At 45.9% G+C, this 27,847-nt stretch overlaps 1 protein-coding gene across 1 annotated transcript in view; it reads left to right on the forward strand.

Annotated features, from left to right (window-relative positions):
• Positions 1–2,502: 2,502 nt before the first annotated feature.
• lingo2b (leucine rich repeat and Ig domain containing 2b) overlaps positions 2,503–27,847 on the forward strand; it is a 35,749-nt gene continuing 10,404 nt past the window's right edge. The window contains exon 1 of the mRNA XM_068579823.1: positions 2,503–2,901. The gene's annotated coding sequence lies outside the window, so the exon portion shown is untranslated. The remainder of the gene's footprint in view (positions 2,902–27,847) is intronic.

The raw sequence follows: 27,847 nt of genomic DNA on the forward strand, positions 1-27,847 counted from the left end.
TTTTTCTGCACTTGTGAGTACCGTCCATCCAGTGAATCAGTCTTGAAGCGCGACCTTGATGAGGCCGCGCTGGTAAAGGTGCATTACGTGGGATTCAGAGCATTTGGTGTAGCATCAAAGACGTATTTACAGTGTGACGATACAGTGGAGTGATGTCGGGCGCTGTGGTTATCACGGCGGCTTCAGGTTCGAACCCCAGTCTTGGTTAAGGACCGTGCTGTGTGCATATTCTGTGCGTTTTGCAGGGGGTTTCCTCCGGTTGCTCCAGTTTCTCACACCGCCAAAAAACATGTGTCGTAAAGTCTGCCTTCCATCCCCTGTAAAGCTTACTAATCAACGCACTGTATCCCTTTGGTTGTTATATGCCACGGTAACACTCACATCTCCAGGCACACAATCCAGACCCCCCACAAACCCTCTGTGGCAGCTTCCTGTTCTCACTTCGGAGGATTTCTTTCCTCCCTTCTTCTTCGGCGTCTTTGCGAGGACGTGCGGTCCCCATAAGGATAGAAACGTGAGTAAGACACTCTCACTCACAGCTCACATCTTCATTATGCCACATGTGAGTCGGGGGTCCCCTGTGACTCACTGAGTGTATGAGGGTATTTCACAGAAGATTAATACGAGAAAGCTAAGGGGAAGTGTGATGTGTGTGTGTGTGTGTGTGTGTGTGTTTTGTAACCAGGATAAAAAGGGTAAGAATGGATGAAAGCTGATCTCAATATAAAAGTCACACAGAGCAGAGTGAGAGAGAGAAAAAAGGGAACTGGATAGAAAATAAATCCCACAGGCGCTCCTCTCTTTTTGCCTCATGCTGTGAGCTGGTAATGACAGACTGATTCACTTGGATCGCTGGATTCAAAGCATGAAGCCAGACAGAATATGAACCAGGGCTTCCTGGGGAAACTTTCACAATAAAACACGAGGAAAAACAAAAAGTGTGTCTTTTCACCGACGCCATTAGTCAGTTTATGTCAGTTTTCCTGAGCCACTCTGGTTGTAAAGTCGTTGCCTTTGATATACAGGCGTGGAATCAAATCCTGCGCAGAAAACATGCGATTGTGTCGAACCTAAAACTCCAGTTAAGCTCATCTCGAAGTCAGCGCCGTGCACCCCTGTGACGATACATTTGATTCAACAGAAATGTATTGGAAAATTGATTGAATCCTGGTTGTCTATGAAAAAGCCTTTCAGTTGATGCTAATGTGGCATTTTGATCAGACTGCACAAACACGGACGAGCGAGTGTTCGCCGGCGTTGTCGCGTCTTCTTGGTTGTCTTCTTGCACTCGTCATCAGTCCGATGGCGGTTAGTTGTTGATTTGTCCAACACAGAAGACCAATCATGACTTACTGGAAAATGGATGAATGCTTGAATGGCTGGATGGTCAAATAGACCATAAAAAACTGGACATATGACAAATAAAATGAATAAATAAATCAGGTTCAAGACCTCTAAAATCACCATACAAAAAAAAAGTATAATACAAAACTTTATACATGTAGCACTTTTCAAAACAAAGGTTACAAAGTACCTCAAAAGACAAGAGATGGTGGACAAACTTCGATAAAGAAAAGGTCATCCGAGAGAGAGTTTCAAAGTTTCGCAACATAGAGCGAAGGAGCAAAATACAAAAAGATAAACGCACCATGTGATCGGAGCGGATAGCGAGACGCTGGCGTCTTCTCTGGAGTTTGAAATATGGACGAGACGCAAGACAAACAATATGAATACAAAGAGATCTGACAAAATATAGTTTAGACCGGACCCGGCACGCTTACTAGGAACCATTGAAGCCCTCTGCTGTTGGTCATGTGATTAACTTCCCTTTCTTCACTTCCTGCTCTCTTTTCCCCTTCACCCAACCACCTCCTGGTGTTCACCAGTTGTCAGCCATTACTCAGTAGCCGATGTTACAGATCAACAGGCGGCCCTGTTATCTGGCGACTTTCGGCCAAAAGCGTGCATCGTTGTCGTTGTTGCGACAGCTGTTGAGAATATCGAGAGAATTATTTGACTTTTGACGTTAGTCAAGCTGAACCATGAGCACCTGTCGCTTAAACACTGGGGCAATATTCCCACATGGGAGCGCGCGGTCCGTCCTATTGGTCTGCTTTTGATCACGAAGGTAAAAACACATTTTACGCCCTGAGTTTGAGCATGTTTTTAAAAACGACACACACACTATGAGACACACGTTCCATGAGTATCTGCACTTCATCAGTCCTCTGTTTCCTTCATGTATTTCCCTCATCCATCCCTCCACACTGCAACCATGTTCGGTCTGACGATCACAGGGGTGAACAGTGTCCTGCAGGATTTTGTCAGTCCCCCTCTCGTCTGACGTTTGGCTGACTTGTTTTTTTTTTTTCTTCTTGTATTCCATGCTTTTATTCTGAAGGCAAAGCGCCTTTCAGCAGCAGCTGGCTTGACGCGTCTCTCTCTCTCTCCTCTCTCTCACCACTCTCTCTCTCTACCTCTCTCTACCCGCCGTCACCCGCTCTGTGCCGATGCCTCCTCCATAAACCTGGAGCCGCCGCCAGCAAGGATGCGCTCCCCTGCTGCCGGAGACAAACAACTGATTACAATTATTAGTATTTAAGGGAAAAATATTACAAAAAAAAGGACAATTAAAACGGATTTTTTTTTCTTTCTTTTCTTTTTCTCCTTGATGGTAGTTGTCTCCCCCACCTCCTCCCCTCCACCCTCCACCCCCCATGGAAGACGGAGTGGAAGGAGACAACTCAGTGAGAGGATTGCGTGTCACACAGTCTGTCACGGCAGCGCGTGTGCGCCTCGGACTGCCCGCTCAGTGATGTGAAACGGGAAGGTGGATTTTTGGCATGTAGAGGAGGAGGAGCGGGTGAAAGAAAGAAGAAGAACAACAACACAAAAAAAAAGGTAAGATTCATCGTGACACTCTCGCTGAGCATCGAACAGGTTTTTTTTCCTTCCTTTTTTTTGTCTTTTCTCACCTCAGTTTGAAGCTCCGGTGGCTTCCGCCTGCTGGCAACATGAATGAAAGCCTCTCTCCTGCACGACTCAATATTAACTAACTCGCAACAGGGAGGGAGGGGGTGGGGGGGGGGAAACGATATTGACACTTGGTTTCATCAGCAGACTAATAGGCGTAGTCCCAATTTGGGCGCGCGAGGTGTGAGTATTTATTTGGGGGGGGGGGGGTTGTAAATAAATAAATAAACCGGTGAGGTCCCCGGCGGCGTCTGTGATGAATGAGAATGGAGTTTAAAAAAACAAAAAAACAAGCTCTGCCTCAGTTTGGAAGTGATGGAGGTGTTGAGGGAAGAAAATGTGCTGCATTCACTGTGTGAGTTTGGGAGGATGACGACACTCCTCCCCTCTCTACACACACGGCATTGTGGGATGCAAAAAGGGAATCAATTAAGTGATGTATGAAGAGGGAAGAAGAAAAAAAAAAAGTCTCAAATCTGCCCTGGGTGAAAGGCTCGGTGACGCCTGTGGATTTTTTTTTTCTTCCTTTCTTCGTCTTCCTTCTTCGTACTGAAGAGTGATGCAGCAAAGAGATTGCATCTGCGCCCCGGACGACAAGATGACACCAACACACTTCACAAGGTGGATAAAAACCCTCCCCGAGCTGCACAGCGGGGAGGGAGCGAGGGCAGGGAGGGGGGAGGGGGTGATGACACATGCACTGTATGAAGTTGGCGGCTGGTGCTCTGCTGTGAGTCAAAGTGGCCCTGCAGCAGAGGAACAGTCCTTTTTCTTCTTCTTCTTCTTTTGTACCCCCCTGAGTGGACCAGGATCTCTAAAAGCCTGGAGGGGGTAAGAAGAGGAGGGGGGGGGGGCTGAGATGTAGTGTAGATATATCCTTTCATGCGGATGGAAAACTCACTTTACACACTTCTTTCTATCCTGACCTTAGGTATGAGAAATAAGGACTGAATTATAAATGAGTTATGTCCCAGTCGAGGGACTCGGCTCCTGTCTCTCGGTCTGACGTCGGCGGGCATCAATTGAGCGTGACGTGGATGCACGGTAATTGCGTGCAAATGAAATCTGCTTGTTCCTGTCTTCCTAATGAGAGGAGAGTTAAGGGAGAGGGTGGAGGGGAGGAGGGATGGGGGGGGTGGGACTGCCAGGAAATGCCTTTGTAAGCCGAATCTAAAAATAAGAAGAAGCGAGAGCTCGGGAACAACAGTTTGGTTTGAGCATGTGTCAAATAATTCATCACCCCCAAATTCTCTCAATCCCACAAATTCCAGAATATCAAAGTAAGTTTTTCCCGTCTCGCGGACAAATGGATTCGGGCGGCGGATACTTCGCCGTGCGTCAGGGTTGCTGCTGTCTCCGAGCGAGAGGGATGCTAATGGAGGAGAGAGAGCGAGAGAGAGAGAGAGAGAGAGAGAGAGAGAGAGAGGGAGCGTGAGTCTGCGAGAGAGAGCGTGTGTGAGCGTGTGTGTTTCCATGGCAACCTGTCAGGGGTGTGTTTGGTCCCCGGAGACGGAGAGGAGGGGTGGAGAGAGAAGAGAGGAGAGGAGAAAACTATCCCTCGTTAAGGGTGAGTGGGGGATGGGAAAGGAGATAATGGAGGGGAGAAGGGGAAGGTGGGATCGTCTCCCCTCCCGTTGTTTGTTTTTTTCTCCTCGCAGCCACCTCCCCTGTTCATTTCAGAAGCAACTGGCCGGGCTGTGTGTGTGTGTGTGTGTGTGTGTGTGTGTGTCATGTAGTTGGGTTTCACGCTCATCATCAAGTGCACGGAAGTGTTTGAACTCGCCGCTGGCCCGCGATCATTTTCCGCGGACTTTGTCTTCACACTTCCCTGATGTGTCTCCAGCGGGCCGAAACCCAAAACCGTGACCCCGGCGGCGCTGCCGGGGTCGGCCTGCAGGCTCAAACCCCCGGCATCCATCGCTCCCCCCTCCATGAGCGAGATAACGACGCAACTTCCCGACCCCGCTAGTTGCTTTTTCGACACTTTTTTCGCCTTTCCTCGGACGGCGGCCGTAATGTGCGGGCGGGATCACCTTAATTGGCGCCGTCGGGGCCTCCGCGTGCCGGGGGCTTGTATTTCACTTCACCACCTCCGGCCACGTCCGTATAGACGCACCCGCAGCAAATTATAAAGAACCCAAGGTCCCAAAATCCATGGCAATCCAGAGTTTAGCCCAACGTCCAGAATATAGCATGAACGCTAAAGCTCTTCAATCGCTGATGTAAAATAATATCATTCATATTTATTGCTGTTGTTAAAGGATGAATGCAACGTGTTGCAGCAACAAGTGTCACCTTCAAGATCCAGGTTTTCCCCCCAAAATGCTGCACTTGTCCAAACTGCGTTATTTCACACAAGTTGAGCATATTATGCCCGGATGAATAGTTCATAGTCTCATGAATTTTATGCATTAGAAGAACATTCTGAGATCTTACATTACATGTCATTTAGCTGACGCTTTTATCCAAAGCGACCTCCAGTAAGTGCGTCCAACCGTGAGTACGAACTCAGAACAACATTAATCAAGAGAGTACAATTTCTTCCATGAAGTCAAACTACAAAGTGCTATCAGTAGGAGCCATGTAAGTGCTGGCAAAGTGCTCCGGTCTTTATTCAAGGTGCAGTCGAAAAAGATTTGATCCATATGGTCACCAACTCGTACCCGTGCTCCTCGTGTGGCGGGAACGCAACTTGGAGGAACGCAAGCCGCGCCGACATGTTTCGCAGGACAAGAGAAGCAGTCGTCCAAGTATAGCGACCCCCGGCCCGTTTGCAGTAAGACCGGCACGAATGAACCAAAATGTGAGAATAAAAGTGTTTGTGTTTCGACCAATTAGAGCTACATGTACTTCCTTGTTATTGACTCTGCTGTGCTGTTTGTGCATACATTTAAATCATTGTTCTGCATTGAGCTATTAAATCCACAGTAAAGGAACAGCTGGCCTCCGAACAGCGCTATTATTAATGCGAGGGCTCCTCAAATTCACACACACACACACACACACACGCACGCACACAGCCCTAATTGCTTTAATAATTATCTTTTGAGTTTCATTCCTCCACAGAATAATTAAGGAATGAAAAGATGTTCAGCTACCACCTCTCGCATTGCAAGAAGCAGAAGTTGCAGAATGTGACCGTGCTATACTTAACATCAGCCATATGTATGTCATGCATATTCATATTCTTAATGTGTTGATATTGAACACATCTTCTCTATTAACTAAGATAATTACAGAAGCATTATACATGCATTATCCGTCCTCAGGATGGAACAATAAACAAAGCAGAGGGTTAATTATAATGTGGTTTAAATTATACGTATTCATTATCGAGACACGCGCGCCTTCACTCCCATCTGAACTGGCTAACTTCAGGTATTGGGGATATAGCGACGACATAATCCAGATCGTGCGGCTGTCCTACAGTTTCCTGATCTAATCCTCCATCGTGTGATACGAGTCATTTGGCGGGGTTTTGTGACGCTCAAAACAATCGTCTAAACATTAGCGACGAGCATTAGCGAACTAGTGTTTCGGTACAAAACGGAAAATGAATAAAACCTAACTCCATCTCATGAATGTATCTTTGTCGTAGACTGCGTACAAGAAGCCTCGAGTTCGGTATGTTTGGCCATCGCCATCTTTGATTTTAGCCGTCGCCATTTTGTTTTTATGCAACCAGTGACTGTATTCGCCCTGCGGACGAGTGATGTAGAGACGTCGTGTACGGCAGCAGCAGCGACCTGTCAATCACAAGGCAGCCACGCCCTGAAGCATACTCTGCTCTCTGATCTATTTGACTCTAAAAGGGACAATCATTTACTATATATATGTAATAAACATTCTGCTTTTTGAAGAAGTACTATCAATTTAGCCCATTATCTCATGTTTATCGTGTTTACTCAGGTAATAAATCAAGTAAGAAGTGGGACCCTTTTCTTAAAGACTCAAACTTCATTATCCGTCTGGTTATCGTGGAAGATTTATTGTGAACATTTGTGAGATCATTTTATCGCCCAACTTACCTTATTTTAAGATAAAATAAAAAGTGGAACAGCAACATTTCAAGTCTCTCCCGGTTTGGTTTGATAGTGTCCTGAGATAGAAAACAGGCGGCTGCTTGATTATAGTAACACACAGTAAAGAAAACAATCCGATCTGCAGTACGAACAAATGCAAAAACACCAGTTTAGTCTCTTGACAGATCAACAAGAGGAGAGATTTTCCATGGACGCACAGCTATTTCTTTTTGTGATTCGCAGTGTATCGCGTTCAGTGGCACAGCTTGAGAGTACAGAATATCACTAATTCACGTCCTCTGCTGTCGTTTCCTATGTGGACGGTGGTAACTAGGACTTGGGCTCACCAAAACACAAAACACATCCACCACGTTCAGTGTGTTTGTAGTGGAGAACATTTCTTCCTCAACGCAGTTCACAGACAGTAGAACGCCAAGAGCACGGCGGCAGAGAAGCAGTAGACAAAGAGCTTCACTTTCATTGAAAAGGATGCTCTTTGCAGAGACATGTGATCAAGACTGAAGAGTGATATTTATAAAGCTGCAGAGTACTATCTGGCCCCAGTAGGGGAATTCAATAAATAGAAATATGACGCCTTTAAAGGATTTTCCCTCGAAAAGATCAAATCCTATTAATCTTATCCAAGATGCATAGCGCTCAGAGTAAGATGCTGCTTTTCAGTGGCTCATGGGTTCCCGGCGAGCGGCTGAGAAGTGAAACCACGCCCTTTACATACAAAGAAAGCCTCGACAAATGTCAGACCACAAATGTATCTGCGAAGCCTCCGGTCTCCAGAGCCGGCATCTGGTCCCCAACCGCCGGTAGTCTCCAAACCAGAGCGACGCTAGCAGGAAAGCATGGCGGAATTAGCAAGCAAGCTAATGATCGCTATCTAACTAACCAACGGCTTAATTAGGGTGACCAGACGTCCGGCAGGGATTCCACAAACGTCCGGGATTTATGTTTCTCTGAGTCTTTCACAAACTAGTTATTACGTTCTTGCAAGCTTTGAAACGGTAGCTTACGTTTCACCTTCTTGCGCGAGCTCTGACTGTGGAGAGAACTGTCATCGGTCGACCGACCTCAGTTTTGCCAGATGCACGATGATTATCCTCCAAATACAACCATTTTGATCCTTTGGTACGATACTACGCCATCACCAATCTGGCAACACTGAGCACCTCGTCACCTCCACTCGCGACGAACATCCTGTTACGCTCTGAAGAAACTAGTTGTGCATAAAACATCGCCGCATCAATAATCGACTGGAATTTCAGCGACAAGCTTTTTTTGGTAGTTTAGCACGACTCAGTCTTTTTTATGAGCTAAAGATCGCGTAGATGCAAGACTGTGGAGCGGGATGAAACGATGACGGGGTTCACTTTACGGCCCATAGTTGCGTTGTTTACAACACCCCCCCCCCCCCTCCCTCCTCGGATGTCATAATGGGCAGACAGCTTCATTTCCAAGGAGGGAACAGGCTTTAGGTTCAGAATTGGCAATGCAAGAGTCTGGCTTCCTTTTTTTTTAAAGACAGTAAATGGCATTTTGAGCCTTTTTCTTATTTTGACCTCTTTACCAAGAGGAATAGGTCGCTGCAACAGGTGGAGACCAGAAAAGACATCTGAATGCTGATTCACTAAGACGTAATAAAGTGCCTCAAATTGCAGGGATGGACCCGCTCCTTTACGGGAGCAGCTTTTTCGGTGACTTTTTAGAGAGCATTCTCAAAATAGTCTCAAAAACAGTGAGCGCCTCACTATTGAATCCCAGATACTCCGGTGGGTCTGGTGAAATGGCTCAAGAGCTTCCACGCAACTCTTTGTGAAGAACCAGAGATTCGACAAATCACTTGAATGCCCGTGAATACGTTGAGACAATTATGTGAGAGGAGGAGGAGGAGGAGGAGGAGGAGGAGGAGGCGGCGGATGAAGGGATTCCCAGACGTCTGAATTAAGAGCACACACACACACACACACACACACACAATTACACTCGCACGGAAACATCACAGGACAGCAAACGTAGACGATGGTACGCGCACGCAGCACGGTGGGATGGAAATGAGACCGAACAGCCAGTGTTGCAGACACTTTTAATCTCCGTGCTCCTGCTCTGAATACAGATCTGACCAAAGTAACAGGGCAGCGAGGGCTCTCTCTCTCTCTTCTCTTCTCTCTCTCTCTCTCTTTCCAGATGTAGCCCCGCAACACATTAGCCATGCAGCGAGCCGCGCAGTGCTCGGCTGTTATCGGGGACGAATTTTTAGTTCTGACAGGGAAGACCAGGCGAGTCTGTGGGGCCCTTTGCTGGAGTGTGATTAGCATTGCAGATGCAGGTTTCTGTAGGCGTCAGTTTCAACAAACTCAAGGCCCCCCCCTCCCTTCACTCCCTCCACTTCTTCCTCCCTCCCGTTCAGTCTCCAGTGCATGATTAAAATGTAACAGTTTGTGCGTGGGAAATTCACAAGAGCAGAATTATTCTCCGACACTCACGGATCTATTTTTCGCTCAGGTATATGTTGTGCGCCTCCCCCCCGCACGCGCTCTCTTGCTCCTTTCTCTTGAACATAAATACACACCGGGGCTCGGGCCCACATGGATTTTTTTTCTCTCTTTTTTTGGGACGCCGGAGCCAAAATCGGCTCAAAGCTGCCAGGAGCTCTTATTTTTCTGCATGTATTAGATATTTAAAAAAAAAAAAAAAAAGTAATGTGTGAATGTGAAAGAGGACATTGCATGAAAAGAGAGTTGTGCGAGTTTCCTGGAGGTGCAGGACAAAGATGGTAATTGGGAGCGCCGAGACGACTCGTAACTGCATAATGCTGCACTGAAGTCATATCCGTAAATATGACCACGGCCAGAATTATGATAATAAGCACAACAATAATCATAATACACACCCGATGACATCGTCAGGATGACATATTCCTTGTTATATAACCCTCCTGAAATCCATTCGGGTCACGGTCCTCACACAGACAACCTGCATGGTATTGATCCATTTTAGAATGAATATGTGATCAATCAAACATATCAAATCTATTGCTGTGGACAGCAATACAAAGGTGATGCTTAATGAAGGCCGGGAGTATCAGGGCCATTTATCAGAAAATCAATATACTGTATTGGTGTGTCAACCAACTGGACACACACACACACACACACACACACACACACACTTAGGTCACTTTTGGGGTCATACCATAAGGTTAAGGTCTTCCTACCAATATAAATAAATATCTTTCAGAACGGACGTATTCAAAAACCTTCACTTGTATAACGTCTTGTCAATTTATTCACAGATCATCAGATATTTATAGAATATTTCATTCTGATCAAGTCCAACTCCACCCTTCGTTACTAGATTAGGTCACTTATCACGAGTTCTCAGGAAAAAACGTGTCCCCCGCCTTAACTTCCCGCTCTACATAGTTGGCAACACTCGAGGCTGCATCCTCTTTTCTCAGATAAGACTGTTTTCTGCCCAAAATATTACTGTGGACTGTTCTGAGGATCATTAGGAGAAGTGTGTGTGTGCTCAAGTGTTGTTGCAGCTTTTAGTGGCCAGCATAACATATTAACCCTTCTTGCTAGTGACCATTAATAACAACATTATTATATAAACATTTTCCTTCCACAACAACACGGAGGATCCAAACTGAGACACATTTTATTCGGCCTACTCCTTTCAACCTTTCGTAATAAAAGCCCGAGACATGTACAGTAGACTGAAACTGTTTACCAGAGGGAACTAATTCTCTCAAATTGGCTTAAAGAAAACCAGCTTACAATATACAATTAACCTCAGACAGACTGTCAGACGCTGCTCTGGATCCTGGTACTTGGTCCTCCGCCTGCACAAATCTATTTGAGCCTTTTTTTCTTCCTTTTTTTTAAGTGCTGCAGCTGTCGCAAATCTGCATCGCCGCCAGTACGAATAGTTTTGATGCGAGATATTCACAGCCGAGTATATCGCGTTTCCTTGTCTTTTTTTTTTTTTGTTGTTGTCCCCCCGCTGTTTGTAACGCCTTCAGGCTGCATTCAAATCAAATCAGTTGTTGTGGCAGGAGAGAAGCACGGGGAAGTTGGAAAACAAAAAATGAAACAAACAGCAGTGGGCTGCCAGGAAAAGTCAAAAGTGTACTGTGATTACTACGATATCGAGCTTGCAATATGGTTACGGCTTCCCTCACACATATTCATCAATTCATTCCCATTAAAATGTCTTAAGAGCACAATGTCCACACTGCTCCCCGTGGTCTCGGCCCTCTGCAATTACACATTGCATTAATAAATAATAAGGTTACATGTTGCCTTGATGTCAGTCAATCCATAGTCTGCCTCGCGGCATGTACCGGAGGAAACGAGCTCTTCTCCGAGAACACCTACAGGTGCTAAAAGTCCAAATGTGTTGAAGCCGCTGCTATATTTAAGGATGCTCATCTCTCAGCAATGTCAAGAGCACATAATGGCGCACATCCTTCCCATTGAGGAATGAGAAAACGAAAGCAACAGGCGGGTCTCTGGAGGACACTCTCCTGCAAGAGACGCCAGTAAAATGGGAAAGAGAGAAGAAGAAGAAGAAAAAAAAGCTTTCAGCACAATGGTGTTCTCAGGTTAGCGTGGGCTTCCCTTCCTCTGGCATTAACACAAGCCCAGAGGAAGATCGTTTCCTCCGAAGCCTATTTTTGGATTATTTAAGAGCACGGTCGGTAAAGGGAGCCGGGTGGCCTTTTTTTAAGTAGTACATTCATTAACACTGAGTTGTACTTTAAGGAAGATATTGTTCTCCCCTCTGAGTTTCAATCGCGGCGCTTTATGCAGGTCCTATCACTGCGAGGTAACGAGGAGTTGGAGCATGCGGCATGTTTCTCCCGGGCGGCTCATAAACAGTTTCACCTTTTCACAACCTTTAAAAAAAAAAGAAGAAAAAGCCTCGTTTTTGCGCGACCACTACGATTCTGACTTGTTTAATTTAGCATTAGCAAGAAAGCTAAACCAGCGATGATGGCTTTGTGGCGGCGATATTTCCTACCTGTGCGTCATTGTCATGACGGATTCACTCGGCCTCTGATTGGCTTTCCCTTTTATTCTGAGCCGAACCAACCTGCAAGCTGAACACTCACCCACACAAACAAGTCCAAGCCGAACAGAAGCCGGGTTGGACGGGTCATGAGGGTTTGTAATGAGGGAAAGAAACGCAGTAAAGGGTCGATGGACTGCACTTGTACGGCGCCTTTCTCGTCTTCCGGACCACTCAAAGCGCTTTAACACTATCTGTCATCCTTCACCAATTCAGACAGCATCATGCGAGGTAGCACCTGCTCGTCTGGACTATTTAACATTCATACAACAATCACAGCTACGTACGTTAAGCCCAAGGACACATCAACAGGGAGTAGCCGGGGATCGAACCGCCAGTCCTCTGATTGAAGGACGACTCCGCTCTACCACTGAGCCTCGGCCACCGGTCTCAATTACCTTGAAAAGTTAGTTCAACCAAATGACTTTGATGTCAAAATGTGTTTATCCACACTGTCGTGGTTGTTCTGGATTTCATTATTAATACTATTCTCATGAATAAAATACCCAATAACAAATACCTGAGCTTCGGAAACTGCGCTCGCAACAAAGTGTGAGAAAGGACCCTGGTTGGATGCTGAGGAGACGGGCGGCGGACATATTCCTTTCCCAAAAAGTCACCCTTATTTTTTCACTGACAAAACCCAAAAACTGATGATAGTCTGCATGATGTTCGCGTCTACAGTCGGACTATCGCGGTAGCAGACGGAAGAAGAGAGGAATTAAGCCAAGAGGCAGATTTGATATCAGAGTGTCAGACTACCTCAAGGCCTCCCGCCCTCACCTTCATCTCTTTCCACTTTGGTATTTATTTATTTCCACAGCGAGGGCCCGTCACCCCGCATCCCCAGGAGATCTGGGTCTGCGTCTGGCCCATATTCCAACATTAGCTCCCCCGACCTCTCTCCCGCTGCCTCCCCGCCACGGCAAATTTACTTTAGACTCAAATATAGTCATAAATGATAGAAAGGCAGAAGAAAGAAAATGGATTACACGCAGTGCAGGTGAAACAAACGAGGGCCCGGAGGGGACGCTAAAACAGAAGGAGACCGAAATGAGCGAGGAGAGGCGATAAAGACCTTACAGAGCTGGATAACAGCGCGGCGACGATGCCAAAAGTCAACAGGGAGGCATTTTGAAACGTCATTTAAAGTGCACGAACGGCGCGGCGTAAAGCAAAGTGAATCTGACACGGGAATTGAAAGCGAGAGCGGCGGCAGGTGAGTGGGGAGCGTGATCTAAATGAGATGCTTCGACTTTAAAAAAAAAAAAAGAAAAAAGAAGGCCTTCTCTCGCCGTAGACTCTGAATCTCACTCGTGTATTTACTGCGAGGCTGCTATTGATAGTTTGAGCCTTTTGTGTGTTTCTCTAGCTCGTATTTTCTTTTGTGTGAGCTGGATTCTGACGTGTTTGCAGCAGCGATGAAGAGCAGTGACACATTACTTGCTCGTAAGCATTTCTACAAAGTAAGGAAAAAGGCAGCATCATCTTCAACGGCGTCATCAAATGTTTATTTCTGGCGAAATAAAAGTCCGGTATGAATAGATGACGCGCGCCGCGCTTCCCGGCCCCCCCCCCCCCCCCCCCCGACCACGGCGTAATAAATGACAGCAGGCGACAGACTAACACAAATCACACTGATTCCCCGACATCATATGCGCGGTAATAAAAAGGACTGCTGGCTGCCCCGTCGCGCGTGATGGAGGGGGAAGAGACGGCGGCGCCGCTGCGCCTTTCGCAACGAACATCGCGTGCGATCCAGGACGGTCAACGTGGCGTCGCTCAAACCTCTGTGACGGCGACGCGGAGGTTCGGCCGAGCTGGGGGAAGCGCTCGGCGACGGCACAGACGAAATGGGAAAAAAACAAAAACAAAAGCGGGTTGTTTTGCTCAGGCTGGGAACCAAGCAGCGCTCCCAGAGAACACCTGCTATTAAATAAGCACCCTGTCAATACGATTGGCCCCATCGAGCCGTGGCCCGCCATCCCCTCCCTCCCTCCCTCCTCCACCTCCTATCATCATTATAAAGCACTTCAAAGCACACCACGGCCATTAAACAGGCAGCGTATAGCGAAACATGGCCCGGGTGTTCCTCGCCGTGGAGCCCGTGGCCTCCCGGCTGTCCTGTTGCGCGGGCGCCAGCGCTCTGGTTGATCCTCTGTCTGAGAGCACACTCCTTGCCGCGGGGCCACGCAGGCTGGTCAGCGGCCAAAGCCACAGCATCTGTGTGTTTTTTTATTTATTTATTTTTTCCAAACATTTTTTGCCGTGTTCTGCGGCGGCTGCGTGCGTCCGTGCTGGCGCCACGCAGCGCATCCGATGCCAAGGCGATGCTCTCAATCAGGGGAATTATGATTCTGAATTTCCTTCTCTCTTTTTTTGTTTTTTTCGCACTGGTGTCATAATGCGTGCTATATATATATATATATATAGTGAAATATAATTCCTGTGCCGCTCAGACACACCGACTGACCTTTAGTGCCGGCTGACTGTATCTCCCCTGTTGAAATGTGCATGCGCGCCACATGTGCAACGGTCCCCAGGCGAGAGGCAGCGACAAATTGTCCTTGGCATCTGGCATTGTTTTGATTCCCTCTGGTAAAGAGTAAGTGACCCAAGAGTTAGTTTAAAGGCTTACGTCATCATGGATTGTGACTTTCTCCATTGAGAGAGGGGGAGTGTTTGGTATCGTGTCTTCCCAGTGCGTCTCCCAGTGCGTGTCACCTGTGATATACTCTGCAAACTGTTTCACATTTTCCGTGGAGAAAAGTTTGCAGCGATGTGGGTATGCTTGCCTGAGCACTTGAGAGATTCTGGAGACAGCCACCGAGGACTTTTCATCAATAATCTTCACTTTATCTGACTGTGCAGAAGAAGAAAAAACGTATTTATAGTGTAAGACAGGCAGAGAGGAGGATGACAAAGGAGCAGCAGAAATAATTTGATTAAAATTCCACTCACCTCCATTGTACGGCGGTGGCAAATCTCAGCAGCAGACAACTCCTCAGAAAGTAGAAACTGCAGCCGAGCGGCGCGACTGTCAGGCGTGGTCGATGTAACCACGGCCAGCAGTGATGTCATGGCGTCCTGGCACCACCAGGGACGACGATGACCTTCTGACATCATTTAGACAACTGGAAGTCCGCAAAAGGAACATTTTCAGGGATGTTAAAATACTGAAACTGAACTCAAACGCACGTAAGAGATGATGACATGATTCTTAACGATGAAGATAAAAAGAAATCAATTAAATACAAGCGTCTCTTTTCATACCCAAATGAAACCTTTTGTAATCAAGGGTATAAAATAAAAAATAACAACGTCATCGTTTAATATGTTCCATTTCAGGCGAAAGCATCAGTCACCAAACGAAATCGCAGTAAATAGGAAGATCTAATCTTTGCAAATGGGATGTTGTCGCTCTTGCTGAGTGCCGCATTAGTGCAAGCTCTGCGAAATCCATGCAATCGCTTCTTTGCCAAATAAACGAGTGCATTTGCTGTAATGCTGTGAGATTCTCGCCATCCAGCTGGCAACCGCGCCGCTGGAACCAATCGAAGCGTCTGACTGTCTAAAACCTGCCCGAAAAGGCACAAAGGTATTTGGGGAGAGCCAGGTTTCGCGGAACCAATAATGCTTAGCGATCTGAACGCCGCGCTCGGGAGCGGGTTAGTGAACGGAGAGCGCCGCCGTCGGGACAGTGACAACTTGACGAGAGTGCATCCTGAACGTGTTGCCTTTTGCTAATCTTGCAGGAATGTGCAAGCAGTCCTCCTCGCCGTGTTTGTCAGCTGCTTCGGGGATTAATTAGCATAGTCGTGTTGGAAGTGGAGCCGCTGCAGAAGGAGACCGTGCCATTGTGCCGCTCGTCGTCAGTAAGCCAGCATCTCGCCCTCACAGAGAGAGAGAGAGTTAGAGAGAGAGAGAGACGTCCCTTGGGTTGAGTGGCATGGACCTTTCTGTAAAATAACACCGTGACCTCATTATGCAACCGTGCGACCGTTTTGAAAATATTTGTTTTACGAGAGGATCGGCGCGGCAACGCATTTTCTTTTCTTGTCTCGGTGGAAGAATGTCCTCCAGCGTCATATTAAAGGGGCTCAGCGTGTAATTCAGTGCACCTCTCCACCCCGTGGAGCTGAGCTAGCGGCTAGGAGCTAACAGTGTCTACCTGAAGGGGATCATCTGGATCCGGGTGCATACAGTATGTTTTTTTTTTTACATTTTAGATATATCTGAGGTCATTTGGGGGATCTTGTATTATTGAGATTCATATTTCAGTTCTGGGGGATTTAACGACTGCTGTGGTTGCTGGTGGAGCATTTTAAAAACACAAGTTACGAAGTTGCGCTCAGAATGACGCGTCAATCTATCACTGCGGGATGGATTTGTTTGCGGCGATGACAAATGAATTTTTGGTAAAATCTTGGTTGAACTAAATATAATTCCCCTTGAAACCAAAGTTCCTTTTTGCTTTTCCAGATTATACCTCATCATTTGGACGATCGAAGGATCTTGTCTTTGTCAAGCCAACGCAGCAAAGCCGGACTCTGCCATTGACAGTGCAAACGACTTCATGTGTGCAAATATACTTCATGGCTGCAGTAGAATAAACACCAGCTTTAAAAAGCATCAGAAGTAGGATAAAGTTGTGCCTCTCCACCAGTGCCAGGCTTCAAGTCTTTGTGTAAAGCGGCCTCTGGTTTCAGCACCACACGACAACGGACAGCGACAAATAGTAAACGCAGTGTAAAATATATATATATATATATATTTATATATATTTATGCCGTTGCTGGTTGAGGCAACTGGTCCTCGTTAGGCATTGACATCGAGTAGTGAGGGTCAGACGAGCCCACCGGCCATCGGACCTGAACACATCAGGTTACTGCACACGCCGATCAGCCAGTCAGTGAACAGACTATGATGTCATCAACGTAGGATACGTCCACGTCTGTGCTCGTCTGTGCTAAATCAACACGTGTGCCTCGCAGCTTTCTTTCACGTCTATTTATTTAGTTTGAAGCCGCTATCGGCCGACACCAATATTACTGGAGACATTTCCAATGACTCCAGAGCGTTGCAACGAGCAAAAGTCTAAATATATTGAAAAAAAGATAGAAACAATGAACTCTGAGATATATTCACATGTGTTCCATCGAATGAAATATTCTGCTTCAGTCCTTATTTGTAGCCTTTTTGAAAAAACAACATTTTCAATGCAGGAAATCGCTCACTTCTTCCATTTGCCGAATCCGACATTTAAAGAGCAACGCGTCAGCTGCCTGGCTTTACAGGGCTCCTGAACGGGACATGCCACTCAACACATCATTGCTTTTCAAACTACCCACAACCTCTGGATCTCCTGCGCATTACTTTGTGCCCAGATTGTGCGTCGCTTAACTCTTAAAAGTCTCAATGCTCTCACGACGACACAATATAGATCGTTCAGAGAGCTTTCAAAGCCGAAACCTTCAGCATTGTGTCCGTAAATTACAGATTTTTGAATCCAGTCCAAGCTCCTAAATGCAAGTCATGAACTGAGAAGATGATTGGGACACTGCGGCTGACGGACGCTTCTGTCATCTGTTCGGTTCCCCCAGTAACTCACCACGGGCTTAATTAGAGGAAGAACGATTGCTGGAGTATTTTACTTAAAAACAATTCGGTTCCTTCACTTGAATTTCCCCGAAGTCAGAGTTTTCACCAGAGGATTGCTTCTTATTTCAGCCGCAGACACTTGCAGAGTTGCACAATATGCCATTATTCTCTTGTTAAATGCATTAAGGGATTCCTGTTGTGACACAGTGCTGCAATTTGTTTTTGTGTTCCCTTGAAACCGCCTCGCCTCCTTCCCACGTCACACAGTGCAGGTAAAGCCTTTGTTCATCTCACAGAACGCATGTTTACCAACAGATATTTGGCATGATCATTTCACATTTAATAAAAAACAAACGGAGAGAAAATGATGGCATCATGGTCCACTGAGGACAATTAGGACCAATCTACATACTAACCTAGCTTGTTGAGCCACAACAAGCTGTAAGGAAATGAACGAGGCAATTTGTTGCTGATGGCTCTCTGAAAAGTAAGAATAGTATTTCTGTGAGCAACTAAGTGCTTGTAATGGTTCCGGCCATTTATCCGTTTTAATGGGTCATTAAAGGAGAGGGAACAAGCAGAGTGCACTCAGCGTTCCCACATGGACAGGACCTTGATCACCGGGCTTTGCCACATTCGGATAATAATTGTCAAAGCCGCTCATGTCTCTCAAATCGATATCTCTTCATGTGTTATTTACACGCTTTCCATCCCCCCCCCCCCCCCAAAAAAAGTTGCTTCAAATTCTGGTTCTCCAAAAATACCTTTTTTTTCCCTTCTTCCCTTCTTTCTCCGGTGAGCAGAATAAGCCGCGGCAACAACCGAATAACAATAAAGGAAATAATTGGGTACAGAGCTCATATCTCATTGTCATATCTCACAGGCGCTTTATTCTATTCCTGAGTCCGTTTGTTCCTCGTGACTTCAACGCATTCTTGTCGGTTTTAATTAGTGTTTCTAAATAATTTTAAATACCAATGCAATAGTGACCCGCGGGACAGCAGTCGGAAGCTCCCAATTATCGCTGGTTTCAATAGATAGAATAGAAGAGACGGACACCAAATTTGCCGTGTGTCCTAATTAAAGCGCCGCACACAATCAGAGGGCGGTGACACTGCGTCGGTCATTCAGATGCAGCAGACACACATTTCCTCATGTCTGTTTCCCTTCCACGCTGACATGCAAATGAACTGTAATGTTCCCAAAAATAATCCTCGTCTGGGGTTGTTTTTGTGTTGATTTTCTTCAGACGACATTCATGACACAACTAACCAGAGAGCGTCTCGCGATGCGATCCCGCCAGCCGGAGCGCCAAATCTGTCCGGAGGCCCGACTCGCAAGGTCAAAGCAACACGCCGCCGCCGCCGCGGCCGGCGGTGATGTTTTTGAGCGGGAACGTGTGTCTTACAGTGGTTTACTCGTGGGATCCCCCCGGGGATGGTGCGATAAATAGGTTGCTGGGACGAGTGTTACGACACGCCTCGGCAACAGAAAGGAGTGAAATAGGATAGGAAAATAAAACATTGCTTCACATTTTGTCTAACTAAGGAAACGGGTTCTCGTGACATTTATCAGTAGTGGACATCAGCAAGAAGGGGCACAGCATAGGTTTTAATTTAAAGACAATTACAACAATCATATACACACACTTGAAAATATATAAATGGTGCAAATTGCCAGAAGAGAAGTCCGAATTGAGCACTTGTTTTTTTTTTTTTACTTCATATTTTATTTAGTTATTTCTCCAACAAAAAAATACGACACTCAAAATGTAAGAAAGAACACAACAACTAACCATGCGACTGGCCAAGACGAGCCACAAGGAAAAAAAAACCACACAACAGCAAAAAACAAGTAGGTAAATGAGTAAAAACTATAACAATAAACCAAAACAATCAAAACAAGCAAGCAACACTTTGTCAGTCAATCGAGTCGAACACATCCATTCCAACATACTGATATATCCAAAATAATTATATTCAATGAGTTATTTTCATAAACCATCCTATTAATGAAAAAAAAAACAACGTCCAACATGTTCGCCCGGCTCTTCCAAAACGTTTGCGTGAAGGGCGAAAGAAAAGTCGAGGTTTCATGAGGAAAAGACACAATCATAACTCCACTGCAGTCTGTCTCCTCGCCGTCGATCACCTGTACGGTGATGTGACTTGGGAGGAAAGAAAAGAGTGGCATCCACTGCCTCAGACGCAGCATCTGCCACTATTTACTCCGCAGCTCCGTGTTCCTGTGATAGAAAATAGATGAGGTGCTAATTGATGCGTGCCACCAGTCGTCCTCCATCCTGTGTGAGGCCGGGGCTTCGCTTCAGAGGCCCTCTTTGTCCTCAGCTCCTCCGTATTGATTTCCTGGCATATGCTTGGATTTCTCGACTGGTACAATCCATAGGATTCACGATGCTGGGACGGCTCAGCCGCTGTGTGTGTGTGTGGAGACGTACAGACAAGAAAACGCGTCGCTAAATGATTTTCTGTGCTACTTTCCCAACTGGATGGTTTTTAAACTAGCTTCCCCTGGAGATTTTCTTCTTTTTTTCTTTTTTTTTGAGATGCCAGTCGTTTTGATGCCCGCATGAGGGAAATACTGTATAAAACACATATTAGAAGCTCCATCCAAACCACTCTTCCTTCGAGCAGAGACAGTACGAACTCAAGTCATTGTGGAGTGGGAGGAATTCTTCTTTCTTTTTTTTTCCCTTCCTCTCTCGCTTAGTCACAGGGCTTCTCAAGTGGATATCAGACGGTGTATAATGTTTTGGAATATTCATGCATGCGTGTGAATGTGCGTTAGCTCGGGATTTCAGTGCATTTAAGCACATTTTAATGGTCCGGGCCCCTTCGTTCCCGAAAGGGTTCAGTCTCCGGCTACGTTTGCAGGCAAGCCAATTAGGCAGCACGTATAAAAGATGGATAATATCCTGTGAAAGTATCCAGTAAGCACACACGCAAACACACAGACACACAGTAATGTGATGCCGCTGCATTCATTCTGGGAATCGGCATTCAGGTGTCAATGAATCGCAGGAGAAAAGCTTTTTTCCCGCCTCAATGAGCCTCAGGGTTGCGTCACATTTCGAGTCAGAAATCCACAAACGGTATATTGCAGTTTGTGTTTTTAGTGCGGCGACAGTTTCATCTAAAGAACAACAAGACACATCTGGGGATTTAAGTAATTACTGATCTTTCCCGCTGACCGGTACAAACCGCTGGTCCAACTGAGCGTGCTGATCTTATGAGAAATTAGTTTTTTATGAACAGAATAGTGCTCAGAAAATGCCATTAATCGATTCGTTGATTAAAGCCGTTCATCAAGCGTGAGAAATGTTTTTCTGGTTCCAACTTATTCGACGCCAGGCTTTGGTGCGCTCTTCTTGCTCAGCGGCTCTGAACGACGAACGATGGCGCTCGAGTTACTTTCCAAAATAGATTCTCGTAAGATGTCGACAGCTTTCTGTCAGAATAAACTTCCAATGGAGGTTTTGATTTACTTGGTGAGGTTCAGAGAAAAAATCGTGGCTTGGGACGTTAAATAACCAGCTTTGTTAGATTACTGGCATGAATAAAATAAGTGATCGCTGACTTGTTCTCTCACAGGACAAACTCTTTTTGACAATTTGAATGTCTTAATGATTGCAGATTCAATTCAGTTTACTTTGGATCGCCCCAAATCACAAATTAGCCCCAAATCACAAATTAGCCTGGCAAAAGATACTGAATATGTGTGAGGAAAGAGGAGTTGCCCTGGATGCATTCAGTCAACCTTGACTGCAGAGGAACTGAACCGAAACTTAACCAAATGGCCTTTTTTTGTGATTTGAGGACATTTTTAAGTTTTAGTGTTTGCTCAAAACACTTTTTTTTAAACGGTCTCATGACTCCAGCTGGAAGGGAAGAGCTATTCCAGTTGGCCCCGGGAGGAGAAGTCCCATTCATTTCCTCCTACAAAGTGTTACGTGACTCACGGTTGCAGCGCTACGGTTTGGATCGGCGTGAAACTCCTCGTTGAATCATCCCCCGTAGCAACGTCCAGACCGGTGGCGATAACGCGAATCCACAGATCCGTCACGTCATCTGGCAGCGTTTTGTGTTTCGACGCTCCACAACATTGAGGATGTCGCGCGGAAAAACGACTGAAGAAGGCCGAGCTCAGCGTGGTTCCAAAAACTCAACCGTCTCGAGGCCGTCTCATAAGCGAGCGCCTCGCAAAATACCGAAATAATCAAACTGATTTGGCTTTTGTTTACTGTTTAGGGAAGAAAGCTTTTAAGCTTATGTGGAGTGAAATGTGTTTGTGTAGAGCCCTGGCCGGATTAACCGTTTTTTTTTTTTTCGGAGGCCCTCAGGGGCAAAAAAATGTTTTGATTAATCCCCGCGTCCTCATCAAGTAGAGAAGCCAGCCAACGCCGATGGAGTACTTCACGGGTCTGTACGCTACTGCTTGAGGGGATGTGACTCGACACAAAGAAAGGGCCCCACGTCATTAGGTAGGACCCACTTTTTGGGTTTGACGCTTTATTGTTTCAGCAGTGCAAGATCCCAGCCAGCTGACGGCTCCCACTAAGTGTCCGTCACCAGACTCTCATCAGACTCAAAGGCGTCTGATGAGAGCGACGACTCCTTCCCTCTCGCTCCAGTGTCACCTTGGCTGTCGCGGGCCGACTCGAATCCGCTCGCAGTGAATTCTCGGGGAGTGGCGGCGGCGATTGCTAATCCGTCAGGATGATTTGGTGACGGGCGAAAGTGCTAATCCCCCCCGTGTTATTCAGTGCCGGTGCGGAGCGCCTAATCCCTCGCTGAGGGTCGGATGTTTAAAAAAAAGAAAGAAAAGGAAAAGAGATGACGAGTAAAAGGGCTTTCGAGGAAAAACGGACGTTCACGCCTCCAGCACACACTGGTATTAGCGCGGCCAATATTTATGTAGTGAATATGTTTTTGATTCGAAGCCAAGAACGCGTTCCTGTGGTGGATCTGCAGCAAAGCGAAAAGATGTTTTGTTCCTCAGGCGAATAGAAATCATTTAAAAATTCTTCAGGGGAAATTTCTTCAACCTGTTTTCGGGTAAAAAAAAAAAAATAAAGAATCAGAAAGTGACTTATTTTTGGAACATATCAGGTTTGAGTGAGCGTAATTGAAATGTTACTTTCACAAGATGTTCAGTTGGTGTGACTTATTTGAAACGCTGGTTGCTGAAAGAAGACGTGGATGTGAGTGATGCTGCTGCAGCTTATTTCTCTCACCCTCCTTCCTAAATACAAACTGATGTGAAGCCGGGGAAGACGTGTCGCGTATTTGGCACGAAACGTCGACAAGAGTTCAAACATTTGTCTGAGGAAAAGAAGAAAAAATGAAAAAACTAGCTGCTCCAGAGAAGCACCCAGCAATCAAGCTTTTGTCAGATTCTTGTTATTCATAATTGGTACCAAAATGACTTCCTAGAAATGTGGAGCTGAATACGGAGCTGACTGGGTTTGTAAGTGGAGGAGACTTTCCAGGGAATGAGTGGAGTGCAAGTTCTAAGAGAAAGAAATTAGTAATGAGAGCATATTACAAATGCAAATCCCTCGGCGGCTCATAGGAAGTGAGTGACTTTTAAAGCTAGTATTAATTATAGGAGCTGTCAGGAGCATCTTGCTTTAGCTTCCGATACCAAATGTCCACCAGTTGAATCCTTCATTTTCAAGAGGAAATGATGGAAAGGCATGCAGGGACTGAGAGTTAGTGTGCAGGAAATAGACACAGAGCGCAAATGAAGAAAGTTTGAGTCAAACTGCAGCAGTTAATCCCCTAATTATTAGCACGCTGATTCAAAATGGAGTATGTTTGACTGTGGGCTCTCATTCACAGAGATGAATCGTCTTCTCTGACTGAATGAGAGGCCTGAAGCCCGGGGAGGGAGCGAGCCGCGGGGATTGGACCAAAGCAAAAGGTCTCAAAGAATATCTTCTGATTCGAAAGCGTGCATGAAAAAACTGACCCAGTGAAATGAATAGTTTTGACATTGTGGGACATAAGTGTGTTTTCACTTGCCTGCCAAGAGAACGGTGAGAAGATCGATGCCACTCTGCGTCTGTCAGGGCGATCCCTTGAAGCCTGATACATGACATCATCATAGACATTGTTTTCTCGTTCTTTTCAATTTAAATATCATTTAAACCTTTTAAATGGAAAATACATTTGTTATATATATTCTATTTGTTTCACAGATCACGTTGTACGCCAATCTCAAGTGTTAGAAAACAATTTATTTAAAATATATTTAATGTTATTTATGTGTTTACTTTTTAATCAAAGGGTGTATATATATATAATAAATTATGTATGTGCATATACTATATTGATATTACACCGATTCATTTATGCAGAAACACATATGTGCATTACTAACATGTGTATTGAATTGTTTGATTCATTTCTTGCTATTTGCGGTGGTAGCTGCCGGCTTTAGCTTTGTATTTAATACAAAGCTAAAGCCGGCAGCTAGGCTTATCTTGAACCCTGACAGCAGCTAGCGTGGGAGTCTCTGGGGTAACAAAATCCTCCTCCCAGCACCTCTGGAGATCACTAATTAACACGTTAAATCTTGTTTGTGTAATCCGTCCCAAATAGAGGCGTGAAAACCACATATTGTGGTTTCACAGGGGGATTACGCGCGGTACTATTTCTTGGCGAGGAGCAGTGACTCTCAGTGTCTCTCCGCCGGCTGCCGGGGCAACAACCTCTCAGTAACGACCAGACTTACTTCACCAAACAAGACGTGACGCGGTCATGTGTGAGCTCCAGAGCTGCTGGTAGAACGTAGTGAACCTTTTGGCTAGCTGTCTCTCTCAGGCTTCATGCTAACGCCAAGCTAAGCTACAGCGGGCGAGACGCGTCGCTCCCTGGATTCACGCTGCCATATGCCACGATGGGTCAAACCTGATGCTTTTGATGTATACCATCTGCAAAAGGCTATTACGTCATATCCGCCTGTCTCTCCCAGTAATCGGATGCAGCTGTTCGCATCGCTGCCCGTGAACACAACACAGACACGAGACGGAGGAAGCCATTCATGTTTTCTCTACTCAAAGTAGATACAAAATGCCTTATTTATGAGGTTCCTGCTTCTTTTCAAACGAGAGCACTTTCCGTTGTTCCCATTTCCTCCGAGGTCCAGAGAGGCGTCTGTTGAATGTTAAAATCAAGGACGGGCTCTAATCAATACTCAGGATCGATGTGGGCAACATATAATTGCAACAGGCCCTAACTCGGACAGTACAAATGCCTCCCCTGAGTTTTGTGGCAAACACGTTGACAACAAGAGACCGTCTAACATCAGCGGGCTCCTTTCCCTTTTTTCTCCTTCTTTCTCTTTTTTTTTAAATTGATGTGAGTGAACGCTTGACCTTTTCAGATGGCGACGCCTCTTTGCCGTTTGGGTTTGGCGTCATCTGCAATTGAAAGAGACAGACTCTGGAAATGCACTGCCGTCATGCCTTTCCTTGTGTGTAAAAAAAAAATAATAATAAAACTTCCATGTGAGCTATTTTTGGTGTGTTTAATTTTAATAAGTTTGTTAGGATTTCACACAAGCTTAACTGAAGATAATCCTCACCCCTGCCCCGGCTGCGGCGAGTCTCGGATGAACTGCAGAAACTCTGAACTGAACGATAACGCACTTTTGAAACGCAAGATGACATTATTAGAATGGTTGCAGGGAGAGCGGAACAAAATTGTTATACGCTAAGACTCATTTCGGTGAACGGGGAAGAGGCCTGTGAATCAGCGGTGGTACACATATGCCATGAAAAATGGATGAGCTCTACCTCTCGAGACTAAAATTAGACAGGAACCTAATATGCTGAGTGTCCTTCAGGTAACACTGTGATTTATAAGCAACAACAAGAGACCTCAGGGTGAGAAACAAAAAAAAAGAAAAAGAGGAAAGAATCTACCGTTCCTCAAAACACTCGCCAAGACAGGGACAGAAACGTAATGCGGGCCGACACAGCGTGGAGAATCAGATTATCCCTTTTTGGAGGAAACCTAAGCAGCCATTGAAATGAAGCAATAGTGTCTTTTCGAGCAATCGCTTCACACAATGTAATTACTGCGTGACCGTCTTCCTGTGCAGACGCTGCCGAAGAAGAGCAGAAAGGATAACCGCACATTGTCGTATGAATATTGATGGACGGTTTCCCGTAGCGTCGGCCACAGATTTGAGCCCGTGCATGTTGATGTTTGTGGTGTGGGGGGGGCGGGATACGTTTCAAGTGGAAACCTTTTGGCAAGCGGCTAATAGATGAGCTACCTGAATAGTTAATTCATTAATGAAGAAGGACATTAATGGACTTTTTGGTTTTGGGGCCCTTTAGCTTCTGGAAGGAGCGTCTGTAGCAAACGCCAGTAATGAATTGCTCGCTAACATTTAAAAGTGCAGCCTAATGGCTTATTCGTTTATCAATTAAAAGGTCTTTTATTTCATTTATTGCTGTAATTTAGTGACTCAAAAACTGCCCCAAAGCTGCTCTGAAGATTTTGTTGTGGCTGGAAGCCGGAAGTAATTTGCTCTTCGTCGTTCAGGTATCCAGGTATCCCTCTCTCCCAGGTCCAACTAGAGAGATAAAACTACGTGTGATGTCGTCGGGTATCGAACTGCATTTTCTCCTTCATTACTGAGAAGACTGAGAATAAAGCGCATTTAGGTGTTCGAACAAGAACAAAAAACAAAATCCGTCCCCCAGCTCCAGACTTTATACCTGATGACGTCACGACTTTGAGACTTCTCTGGTTTCTAGCTTGAGCTCACCTTCACAAACACTGGCTGAACGTTCCTCGGCCACGTTGGACTTCCTCATTTAGGCGGCGCTCAGAGATCGTTGCGCGATTCTTCGTATACTCGGTGCTTGGTGCGTTCTGCTCTCCAAAAAAGGCTGCGTCAGCGATGGATTTAAAACATATTTTGCTGTTAAATCCTTTGTTAATGACCGGCGTGAGCAAAACAGGACAAGACATTCATCTTCATGGATTTTTGTGAGCCACTTGGGCGATTTGCATCGTTAACATAAATTGGCAGTCGTGATTGCATCAACCTGCCTGAGTCCAACAATCGCTTCTCCTTTTAGCTCGGCTTTGATCTCCACCAGGTCCTGAGGGAAATACCTCGTATCTCTTTCGCTGTGAAACGCTTCAGTGTGCTCACCGGCTTGTCGCTAACGTCTTTCATTCGAGAGTCGGGGAATAATTCAAGTGACAGCCGTACTTTACACTTATTATTTGATTCATTGCTAATCTGACAGCGTTTGACTCAGACGTGTTGGGAGTGTCACAGAAATGTCTTAAAGTCAGAGCTAGTGATGTCACCGTTTCAGCCTTCACGTAGAAGCCTTGTTGGGCTCATGTCTGAACAAGCACCTGTCATATAAAGTATTGCAACGCAGCCTGCAAACACAGGACAGCAAAACATTAGCGTGTCATACTTATTTAATAAACTTCTTTAAAGCTCATCCACGATGTTTTTTTCTGAACCTACAAAAGTGTGTTTGTTGCCTAAACTTAACTGCCAGCGTTTTACAGTTACGACGTGGCGTTTAATGGCGCTCTAAGAGCCTTTTCATCACGTTAATGCCGTGAAAAGCATGAAATGCGTCATAATGAAACGTAGAAATGTTGGTAATTTTGTGCAATTTGTACACCTTCCTCTGAGATTGGGTGGATGAAAGAGGAAGCATGTGTGAAAGGGGCTTACATTTGAATTTAAAAGTGACAAAGTGACTGTCGGTGTGTTTGTGCTCTTTCCTTCGCCTCTGGGGAGCTGTCGTTAAAAGGCACTACCGCCCCTCCCTCTGCCTTTCGGTGCGAGCAAACAGCGACTAAGTATTAACTGGACTTTTCTAAATCCAGAGACTGCAGGGCAAAGCAACATCCCCCGTGAGCCCGCGGCACGGCCGACGTACAGCAAGCCACACGGCGGAGGACTGCATCCGCTGTTGATGGCTCAACAAGGCAACGGCTTCGGAGGAAACACGGCCAGCGGTGCGGAAAGGAGCGGCCTAATTGGCCGAGTTTGAATGCACAAGCACTAATTAGCCGCGAGGAGCACGGCCCGACATCCGACTCCCAACAGCCTCCTGGAAACCGCACTGTCGTTCTGCACTCTGCGGGGTGGACAGT

The sequence above is a fragment of the Clinocottus analis genome, unplaced genomic scaffold, assembly GCF_023055335.1.
Source record: "Clinocottus analis isolate CAN_PGR_092001 unplaced genomic scaffold, fCliAna1.0.p SCAF_17, whole genome shotgun sequence".
NCBI lineage: Eukaryota > Metazoa > Chordata > Actinopteri > Perciformes > Cottidae > Clinocottus > Clinocottus analis.